The following is a 10,456-nucleotide window of genomic DNA, read 5'->3' as shown; positions in this document are numbered from 1 at the left end:
CCCTTCGTTTACAAAGCAAAGTTTTTCAGACTCCTCCTATAGTTTACACAGATGTGTCAGCGACCTTCACTCTTTCACAGCATAGCTTGTCTCTAAAACGAGGATAATTTCTTGACTAGACCATCAGAGAATTCTTATAAAAAATTGAGAACCTTCTTTCTAAGCATAAAAAAAGACTTAATGATATAACTAAATAAAAATGTAAAACTTTTTATGTTAAAAACACAATATAGTCATAATACTATACAACTATTAAAGAGAAGATAAAGCTGTATGTATTGAAAAGGATATATCTGTAAATATAGTAGGTGAAAAATCAAGTTAAAAATAGTATGTCGGGGCTGGCCCCGTGGCTGAGTGGTTAAGTTCATGCGCTCAGCTTCAGCGGCCCAGGGTTTCACAGGTTTGGATCCTGGGTGCAGACATGGCACTGCTCATCATGCCATGCTGAGGCAGTGTCCCACATGCCACAACTAGAAAGACGCACAACTAGAATACACAACTATGTACTGGAGGACTTTGGGGAGAAGAAGGAAAAATAATAATAGTGCGTATACTATGATTCCAATTTTGAAAAGAAATGTAATTGGTAGTATATGGAAAAAAACATGTGGAGGAACATATACAAAACTGTCAATACGAGAGGATGGAATTTGGGAAATTTTCAGTATCTGCATTTTATATCATTGTAAGTTTTTATATTTTTACATTGAGCATCTATTACTTTTGTAATGGATGAAAAAAGAAAAATTTGTAAAAGAAAAAGACAAACTCAGAACAAATATATGAAATGTGAATAACTGTGTTACAAACTCTTCCAAATAAATAACAAAGCAAACACTAATATATAAAAACAGGCCAAGTACATGAAAAACAGGACATAAAAGAAAAGAAATATAAATAATCAATAAGCATGAGAAAAAATTTCACTCTCATTGATAAACAAAGACATACCAAGCACAACATTGATACAGCCTTTTTTAGTAGATTTAAACTAAATCTATAGAGATTTAAAACATAATGATCAGTAGGCCATCGTTGAGAGGGAGAGGCCACCTCTTTTACTGCTGGAAACCAACATAGATGGACACAAACTTTTTAGAGGAGTTTGAAAATCTGTATCAAAAACACTCAAAATACATATACTTAATTCAGTTTCTGGGAAGTCATCCTAGGAAAATAACCATAAATGCCACAATTTATATACCATGTATCTTTGTTACAGAACTATCAGGAGAAAATTAGAAATATTCTAATTATCCATCAAAAGGATATGAATTAAATGAATCCTGGTACATTTATATAAAATAATACTATGTAGCCATTTAAAAATCATGTTTTAGAAAACTATTTAACAACCTGAAAAATTTATGATTTTTTATCAAGTGAAGAAAAGCAAATTTCAAAACAGTATATGTAGCATGATGCTAATTATGTGTGTGCATATGCACATATTAAAAAGATATCACAATGTTAACAATTGTTATCCATAAGTAGTAAAGAGTGAGAATGACTTTTATTTTGTTCTGATTCCTTACCGGATTTTTCAAAGTTTCTATAATGGTTATACAATGTATTACTTTTATAATTAAAAAAACATTCTTTTAAAAGTTGCTGGCCTATGCTTTGGAAAAAAGTTTGGCTATTCCCCTAAAAATTAAACAGAGAATTACTATATGATCCAGGAGATCTACTCCTAGATATATACCCAAGAGAAGAGAAAGCACATGTTCACGTAATAACTGGTACATGAATGCTCATAGTAGTAGTAGTATTCAGAATAGCCAAAAAAAATGGAAACAATCCAAATGTCCATCAGCTGATAGATGGATAAGCAAAATGTGGTATACAATGGAATATTATTCACCCATAAAAAGGAGTGAAATACTGGTTCATGCTACAAACATGGATGAACCTTGAATACATTATGCTAACGAAAGGAGCCTGACAAAAAGGCTACAAATTGTATGATTCTACTCAGATGAATTGTCCAGAATAAGCAAAATCATATAAACAGAAAGTCCATTAGTGGTTTCCAGGGCCCAGGGAAAGGGAAGAATGATGAATGTCTGCTGATGGGTACAGGGTTTATTTGGGGGGGTGATGAAAAAATTCTGGAATTAGATAATGGTGACAGTTGAACAACCTTGTGAATATACTAAAACCCAGTGAACTGTATAATTTAAAAGGGTAAATTTTATGGTATGTAAATTATATCTCAATTTTTAAATGTGGAAAAAAGTTCATGGCTTATTAAAGTTTCCTAGAAAAGAAGAATCGCCTTTTTAAAGTACATAGCACTTTATAAACATACCCTACAATGTGGTTAGTGCTGTGACAGAGGGATGGGAACAGTAAGGGGAAATTTATGTAAAATTTTCAAACCTGGAAAATTTTATATAAAAATTGTATCACAGTACACAAGGATGCATGTTTTTAAATATAAATGTTTCTGTCATAGTAACACAGGCTGTCAACTGCTAGTTGAGGAGGAAACTTTGCCACCCTCTCTGCCCACCGTCCCCAGGAAGGGTGGAAATCAGAGCTGAGACCCTAGAGAGGCCTTGCCTGGATTGGAATCTAGAATCTTCACCAGCAGTGTAACATTAGACAGATTACTTAGTCACTCTGATCCTCAGTTTCCTCATAGGTGAAACAGAGGTAATGACGGTCCCTATTTAAAGTCATTGTGGTATGAATTAAGGTTTTAGATGGGAAGCCCTTGGTACAATGAAGCACAGTACCTAGAAGTGCTCAATAGGTGTTTATCATCATCGTCGTCATCTTTATTATTGCATCTGTGAACCCGGACATTGCTCTCTCCTCCTACAGTGAAACAGAGTGTCACCTCAGAGTAGGGGAGGCCAGCATGTTTTCTGCCCTCTACCAGTGTTATGCTGGTAAACAGTTAACATTCAGCTTTGGGCTGAGGTGGGGGATGGGGAGGCATACTTTGTGGTGTTTACCAATTTCCACGGTGTAAAGGCTCCCACTATGGCTGATTTCAAGCTACCAACCTGAGTTGACTGAACAGGGAGTTGGAAAGAGATGATCAGAATCAGCTCTCAAACCAATAGGAGCCTGCTCCAGCACATCCAAGAAAGAATCTCTCTTCTCTCTCGCTGCCTCTGTTCACTGCTGAACCCAGGATATGTTCCCTTTCAGGCAGAGGAACAGGCGTACCTATCTGATGGGGTCCTGCAGAGGTAGAAATCTATTTATGCCCAGAAGATAGAGGAAGTCTTCAGACCTGAAGCCCAAAGCAGTGCTCAGGCCCAGCTTACCAGAGTGCTCACAGCAAACGGTACTTTAATTCTCATTTGCTAATGTTCCCTATGTATCTGTTTCCCTTGGGGGATCTAGGGGTTGAGTGTGGATCGGGGAAGAAAAGGGGTTAAGATCAAGTGTTTACTACAAGCAAGGACTATGTCAGATGCTTTTCTTGCATTCCCTCATCTAGAAGTCACCGTGGAGAAACTGAGGCTCGGAGTAGTTCATTAACCTGCCCAGAGTCCCACAGGGCAGGTTATCCAGGTCAGTCTTCATTCCTCTGTAGTAGGGAGTGAATGGGAATTCAGGAATTGGAGGGAGGAAGTATGAACAATTCTTTCTGTAAGAATGATGGGGAAAGAAGAGAAAGAGCAATAGTTAAAGAAAATATAGGGACATGGAGTCACTGATTCTATAATAAAAATAAGGCTCAGTTCCTCCAAGGTTGACACTGAAAAAGAGCCCCCAGGTGACTGCAGGGCAGAACGCCGTGTGCACCAAACCCCGCCCCTGCCCTGGAGATTTCTCTTTCTGTACGGAGTCTCACCCTGACTGTCTCTGCTCCATCCAAGCCTCCTCGAATCCTTTCTTCTTTCACAGCTGAGTCCCAAGCATGAGATGACAAAAGGCATTTCTTAATACCCCATGGCACAACCAAGGCACAGCTAGAAAGTTTTAAAAACTTCTCCCAAGGCCAGGGCAATGTTTTCTAACCTTGCCAGGTCATAGAAACTGCCCCAGACACTGTTTAAATATACAGAATGGCAAGAGATTTGGATTTAGAAGGTCTATAGTGGGCGCCTGGGAATGGATATTTTAAGTAAAGTTATGCCAGTTATCCTTAAATTCCTGCAAGTTCGGGTATTGCTGTGCTGGCAAGTAACAAAGAGAAATAAACACAGTAGCATAAACCCATGTAGTCTGGCTCACAAGAAAAGGCCTACTTACAACCATACTGGGGTCCTCACCCTCCCCTGTGGGTTTGATGCTTTCTTGGAACATGCTGGCCATTTAATCTTCAGTCCAGTCTGGGCCCAACAGAGGGAAGTCCTTTGCCAAATCCTAAGGTAGCAGGCGGGGAAGGGAAGGGGGTTTCTCCCATTCTTAATATGTTTCAAAGACTGGATTACTAGTTCCTAACTAGCACACCAGTACAGACAAGGTCTGTCTTTGCTCACCCCTTCCCTTTCTTCCTTGTCCCTCCAGCACGAGGTGGCAGCATGATGGCAGCCACCTCCCTCCCACAGGCCTCTCGGTCTCACCAGCACTTAGCCTGAAGGAGAGTGACCATCCGTCCAGGTTTGTTTCAGGAGACTCCTGACCTACTGCTAAGAGCCCAGAGCTCTCTCTGGTTTGGTGTCCCCTTTCTTTCTCAAAAGGTTCCCAGTTTGGATGATAAATTATGTAGTCACGCTGTCTATAACAGAGCTAGAACAAAAACACAAGTACACAAAAGCAAGAAGTAGTCTGCCAGCAATTTACATAATGACTTCCATTTATCAAGCAAATCACTCAGTGACACCACACACATCTTTGCAATTAATCCTCACAGCAACCCTACCAAGGAGTTTCAGGGACATGGATTTTGCCGATGAGGAAAGTAACAGGGTTAAATGACTTGACCAGGGTCATCCAACTATGAGGAGCAGAACTGGATTCAAACATCCATCTGCGTGACCCCAACTTCTACTCTTAAAGGGGCCTTCCTTCCTCCTCAGGGCATGGACACCCCACCTCCCAATTTCTGACTCTGTGAAGAAACAGAACTTTACCAAGACAGTTGGTCAGTTTCAACACTAAGGAAATACTCTCGATATTCATATTTTTTGTCTTGCATTTAAGAGCAGAAGTCTGTTTCTGCAGCTGTGTGTGTAATTCAGCTGTTGTTTCTGTAACCTACTTTGAAAGAACACTTCCAAAAGAAGCAACCGGGTCTACAAAAGCACAGTTTGACTCAAACAGATCCAGCCGATTCGCGAATGGAAAATAACGCTGAGGAATAAGTCTTGCATCACAGCATGATGGCTACTCCAGGTCGTCCCTAATGAAACTAACGATTTAAGTGGAATAACCCAAAAAACAGGTGGTTCAAAATCTTTGCTTTACGTTTGCATAGGTTGGTCTTCTAAACCAGTTGCTCTCTCAGAAAAGGTGACAAATTTGTAACCTTTTCCTTTCATCACCAAATTCTCTGCAGCTTTTGTTTTTTCCTTTTTTTAAAAAAAAAAAGTAATTTTTTCATTTTGATTTTTAATTCCTAAAGCACTCCCTTAAAGCATTCTCTTTGGGAAAAAAAAATCACACATAAGGCTTAAGTGGTCTTTGAGCAATACCCCAATCTCAGACCTGTACGCTGTTACTGGTTTGTTTTTTGTCCTATTTTTTCTATCTGGGAAATTCTTTTTCTATGTTCGGCCTTTTCCCATAAAATTTCCAATGTAGAAGTATTTCCCTTCTTCCCCTCAAACTTCATCATAGGGAAGTCACTAAAATCTCAGAGACTGAGGCTCCAAGGGGCTACAGCAGCCTCTCTCCTTCTGGTTCTTTTTTCACCTGGTCGAGTGGTTAACAGCAAAGCTCTAGAGTCAGACTGCTAGTGTAGATCTTGGCTCCATCCCTTATGAGCTGAGTGACTTTGGGTAAGTTCATTCAGCAAATATTTATTGAGTGCCCATTACATGTCAGGGACATAATGTGGTACAAGACAATACTCCTACCCTTATGGAGCTTATATTCTAGTGGAAGACACAGAATATAAACATATGAATGAATATAGCATAATTTCAGGTGGTGATAAATTCCCTAAAGAAAAATGAAACAGGGTCAGAGGCAGAGACTGCCTTTTATCTAGGTGATCAGAGAAAACCCCTCCAGGATGTGACATTAGAGCAGAGAGCTGAGTATAGTCAGAGAGCAAGCCATGCAAAGATGTGATGGGAACAGCAAGTACAAAGGCCCTGAGGCAGAAACAAACTTGAAGTATTGGAAGAACAGCAAGAAGGCTAGTGAACCGAAACAGAGTGTGGGGGAGAGAATGGCGGCGTTTGAAGCATCCCACTTTCCACCGTCACCTCCTATCTTCCTATTGCTGTAGTCCCCCAACTCAAAATTAATCCAACTCCACTGGATCCTATAGTCCACTGTTTCACTATCTTATTGCTCCTCTCCTTCTGCGTATCCTCACTTCCTGCCTTAAGCAGCTTAGATCCAAGGTCCATTATTGTAATCACTCCCCTGCATAAACACTCATCTCATTTTAGCTTCATATCATTTTTCTTTCCTCAAACTTCCAGCACTTCCTCCCCAATCCTCACTCTTCACTGATGAACTTCCTGTTTCACTGAGAAAATAGAAGCAAGCAACAGAGGACATCCACAAGCCCCCAGCACCACATCTACCCACCTGCACTTGTCCCATATGCCTGCCTTCCCACCAGTCACCAAGGCTGAAGGCTTTCGTCCAGGTGCACAAACCCCCTTCCTCCCACCTTCTCTAGCAGGTTTCCTTCCTTCTCCTCCATGGGTCCCATCACCAAAAGGAATTGCTGTAATTTCTTCAGTGTTGACAAAGTCACATCTTGAGCCCCCTTCTCCTCTAGCCCCCACCCCATTTTTCTGATAGTCTTTATAGTACAACCACTTTTATTCACCGCCTGCACTTCCCCTCCCCCGCACCTCCTCTGAACCCGCTCCAGGCAGGCTTTGTGCCCCTGTTCCACTCAAACTGTCTCTTCCGCTAAATCTTTCTCCTCAGTAAATCCAGTGGTTGGTCCCCTATCCTCACCCCCAGACCTATCAGCAACCTGTGAGCGCTTCTCTTCCTCCCCTGCCAGTCTTCTGGCTCTCCCCACCATCGGTGCTCCCGTCCTTGATTCTGAACAGGTCTCCCTGCAGGCACGCCCACCCTTCTTCACAGTCACTCGCTGCCCTGCTCACAGTCCTCCCCTGGCTTCCCACCCACTCAGTCACAGTCCAAGCCCCTGCAGTGGGGGTGGAGGGGGCCTACAAGTTGCCTCTCCCAAACGTACCTCCTCTGCTCTCTGACCTCTGTTTACTCCCCTACTTTACTCTCTCTGCTCTTGCCACATCTGCTTCCTTGCAGTTCCTCAGACATGTCAAGCACACCCCTTCTTTAGGGCCTTTGCACCTGCTGTTCCCTCTGCCTGGAATATTCTTCTGGAAAGGTCGTGCTGGGGGTAAGAGTGGCTTCAGGGAAGCGGTTGGAGGCCAATGCAACAGCCAAGCAAGAAAGATAATGAGGACTTGAGCGAGGAAAAAAAAAAAAAAGTCAGATTTTTTGATACATTTTGGAGTTAGAGCTGATAAGAACTTGTTAATAAATTGGATGAGGGATCTGAGGGAAAAAGAGGAATTGAGGGTAACATCTAGGTCTTTGGCCTCAATACTTAATCTTCCTGAGCCTGTTTCCCCTTCTGTAAAATGGGGACAATTAGCGCACGTCCCTTCTAGGATCATTGTGAGAAAGAGGGTAGAGGACGCCGAGTGCTCACACGGTGTCGGGCACATAGTGACCCCCAATAAATATTAGGGCTTGTTATTGCCACAAAGATAACTGCGTTCCTAGGATTACAAAAATATCCACCCCCCAGAGGCTGAGGAAAGAAAAAACCTTTTTGTAGCACGTACTTTCCCCTCCTGAGGGACAGACTTGTCCTTTATTTAACAGAATATTTAACATGAGTGTTGGAGCGGTTTACTTGCACACAGATAAATAAAAGGACTCCTCACATTTCAAAAGAATTATAAGGCTCCTTCGAGAAGTGTTTGTTCACTCCATATTTAGCAGGAGTAACTAACAGCTGAAGTTACAAACCTCTGCTGATTAAAAAGCAATCAAAATGTCAGAAAAAGTACATCCGAAATAATCATGCTTTTCTAAAAACAGGTATTTACTGTATTTTAATACACCAGACGCTAAAATACCACGCTGTCCGGTTCAATACAGGACACCTGGCAACCCTATTTGTCAGTGTAACTCAGCTTTCTGCAAAGCCAACACCCAACCCTTTTTGGCTGCCGTAGCCTGTCCTCATTTCCCCCTGGAAAACTTTTAAACCTAGTACAGATAACATTCTGCCTCTATTACAATTAGCAGCTTCTCTCAATGGGTCCCCTGGTCTGGCGAGTGCTCCTGTGGGGTAACCCGGTATCTTCTTTCAAAACCTCCGGGTGGCGGCCCCAGGGAGCATGTGGAAAGCTGCCTGTGGGGAATTTAGGGGCTGCTTCGGCCTTCGGGACCTTCCTGCCAGAACCTTCTTCTGCCTCATCAGATCTCCCTGATTATTGGTGATCTGGGACCCCCACCCAACTGAAGACCACTCATCCTTCTTCCCAGCCCCCAAGCACCCTGGGAGGTTAGTGATGGGTCCCTAAGTCTGAGAGCTCTTTCCTTCCTCGCCCTGTGTGAACTCCTCCTTAAGTGCTTCTACTACCTGGGAGCCTGCGGAGGCGGCTTTGCATTTGAACTGCAGCTGGGAGGTCCTCCTCCCGAAGAATCCGCCCGCTGCTGAGTCTCTGCTCCACGACCTCCGCTGTTCAACCTTCTCTATTCTGAAGCCCAGGAGAGACCTCGGTTTCTGAAAGTGGGGTCTGAGGCCCAGCAGCCTCACCAGGGAGCTTGTTAGAAATGCAGAATCAGAGGCGGTGTTCCGACCTGTTGAATCAGAATCTGAGTTTTAACGAGATCCTCGGGTGATTCCCACAAATCTGCAAGTTTGAGAAGCAGGAAGGTGCTCAGGCCCCTCCGTTCCTATTGGCTGCGGAGAATCCTTGCAACTGTCCCGGTTAAGGGCCCGTAAGCCCCAGCCTGCTTGTCCTCACTTTCCGAAGAATCCTGAGCCGCTGCCGAGGGACACCCTCTCTGCCCCGTCTCCTCACAGCCAGGGCGTCCTTTATGAACCCCCCTCTCTTCTTCACGAGAGACTTGCCCCCACTCCTCTGCTCAGGCCAGGCCCTGGGGCGTTTCCTCCCTGGTGACTTTTGCGCTGTGCTTCTCCCCAAGGAGGACCTGCGATACCCATCCAAGCGCTGCCTCTTCTGCTCTCTCAGAGCTGCTCTGTCCTGACAGCCCCTTCCAGCTGGGCCTGACCTGACTGCCCCCGACCCTGGTCCTCAGCCCGGACCTGAGTGGCCTCTCACGGGGCCAGCGTCCCCCATTTCCCATGGTTTACGCTGAAGTCGAGACTTCCCACATTGCGTGGATATCAGATCCTTCTTCCTCTTCCCTGCCAGCCCCTCCCTACGGCCCCAACAGAAGAGCAGAAGACGAGTAATGGGCGCCTTCAAATGGAGACGCCAGGGAAAAGGGGAGGATGCGATCAGGAACCAGCGTTGGAGGGAGGGTCACCGTTCCTCTGAAACAAGAGTGTGGGAGGGGCGGCTACATTCAAAATGCTCCCAGCGCTGGGCTCTTTGAAGGTTTGGGGATTTGAGTTTGGGGTTGTTGTTTTTCAAGCTTTCCAAAATGAGGGGAAAAAATGTCAGCTAACTTTTTTGGACTGTGGAAACTGTGAGCGTCTCCTGGAATCATAATGGAAGGCTTTTGGGCTCTCGGTCTGTGGTCAGATTCGTTAAACACACATTCTTTCTCACACCCTTATCATTTGTTACACAGTTTTCCCTAAAAAGGATATACTAAAAGCTCACCTCCAACCTTTTAAAAAGTACCCTTGGAAACTTATCCAGAGCCATTATTAAAATAGTGTTTTTCAAATTTTTATATATTTTATTTAGCAGACAATTATTAAAGTACGTTTTAAGGTAGCAAGCACTGTCCCAAGAACTGTACAAGATTAACTCATTTAATTCTTAAAATAATGCAATGAAACAGGTACTGTTATTAACCTCATTTATGGATAGGAAATTAAGTCACAGAGAGGTTAGGTAACATGCTCAAGGTCACACAGCTAATAAGTGACAGAACCAGAATTCAAACCCAGACAATCTGGGGGTGAGTCGCAGTCATATGCTGAACCAATAGGCTATACTGCCCCTCTAAAGGGCCTGGAAAAAATATATATCTTTAATATACATCTATTATATATAAAATACACAATATATTTTTATGTATTATATATAAATATTACATATTTTTATACATGTACATGTATATACATATATAAGTAGAAGAGAGAGAGAGAGAAACGTTCTAGGTGCAATTTTTTCAA

The 10,456-nt window shown here is 43.0% G+C and overlaps 1 long non-coding RNA gene across 1 annotated transcript; it reads left to right on the top strand.

Moving 5' to 3' along the window:
* The first annotated feature begins 3,169 nt into the window (after positions 1-3,169).
* Positions 3,170-9,970, top strand: LOC124240576 (uncharacterized). The gene is made up of 3 exons (XR_006888943.1): positions 3,170-3,304; positions 3,461-3,534; positions 4,477-9,970. It is a non-coding gene; the product is annotated as an uncharacterized LOC124240576 (long non-coding RNA).
* Positions 9,971-10,456: the final 486 nt, after the last annotated feature.

The sequence above is a fragment of the Equus quagga genome, chromosome 6, assembly GCF_021613505.1.
Source record: "Equus quagga isolate Etosha38 chromosome 6, UCLA_HA_Equagga_1.0, whole genome shotgun sequence".
Taxonomy (NCBI): domain Eukaryota; kingdom Metazoa; phylum Chordata; class Mammalia; order Perissodactyla; family Equidae; genus Equus; species Equus quagga.
This window is presented reverse-complemented; position numbering and strand designations above follow the sequence as displayed.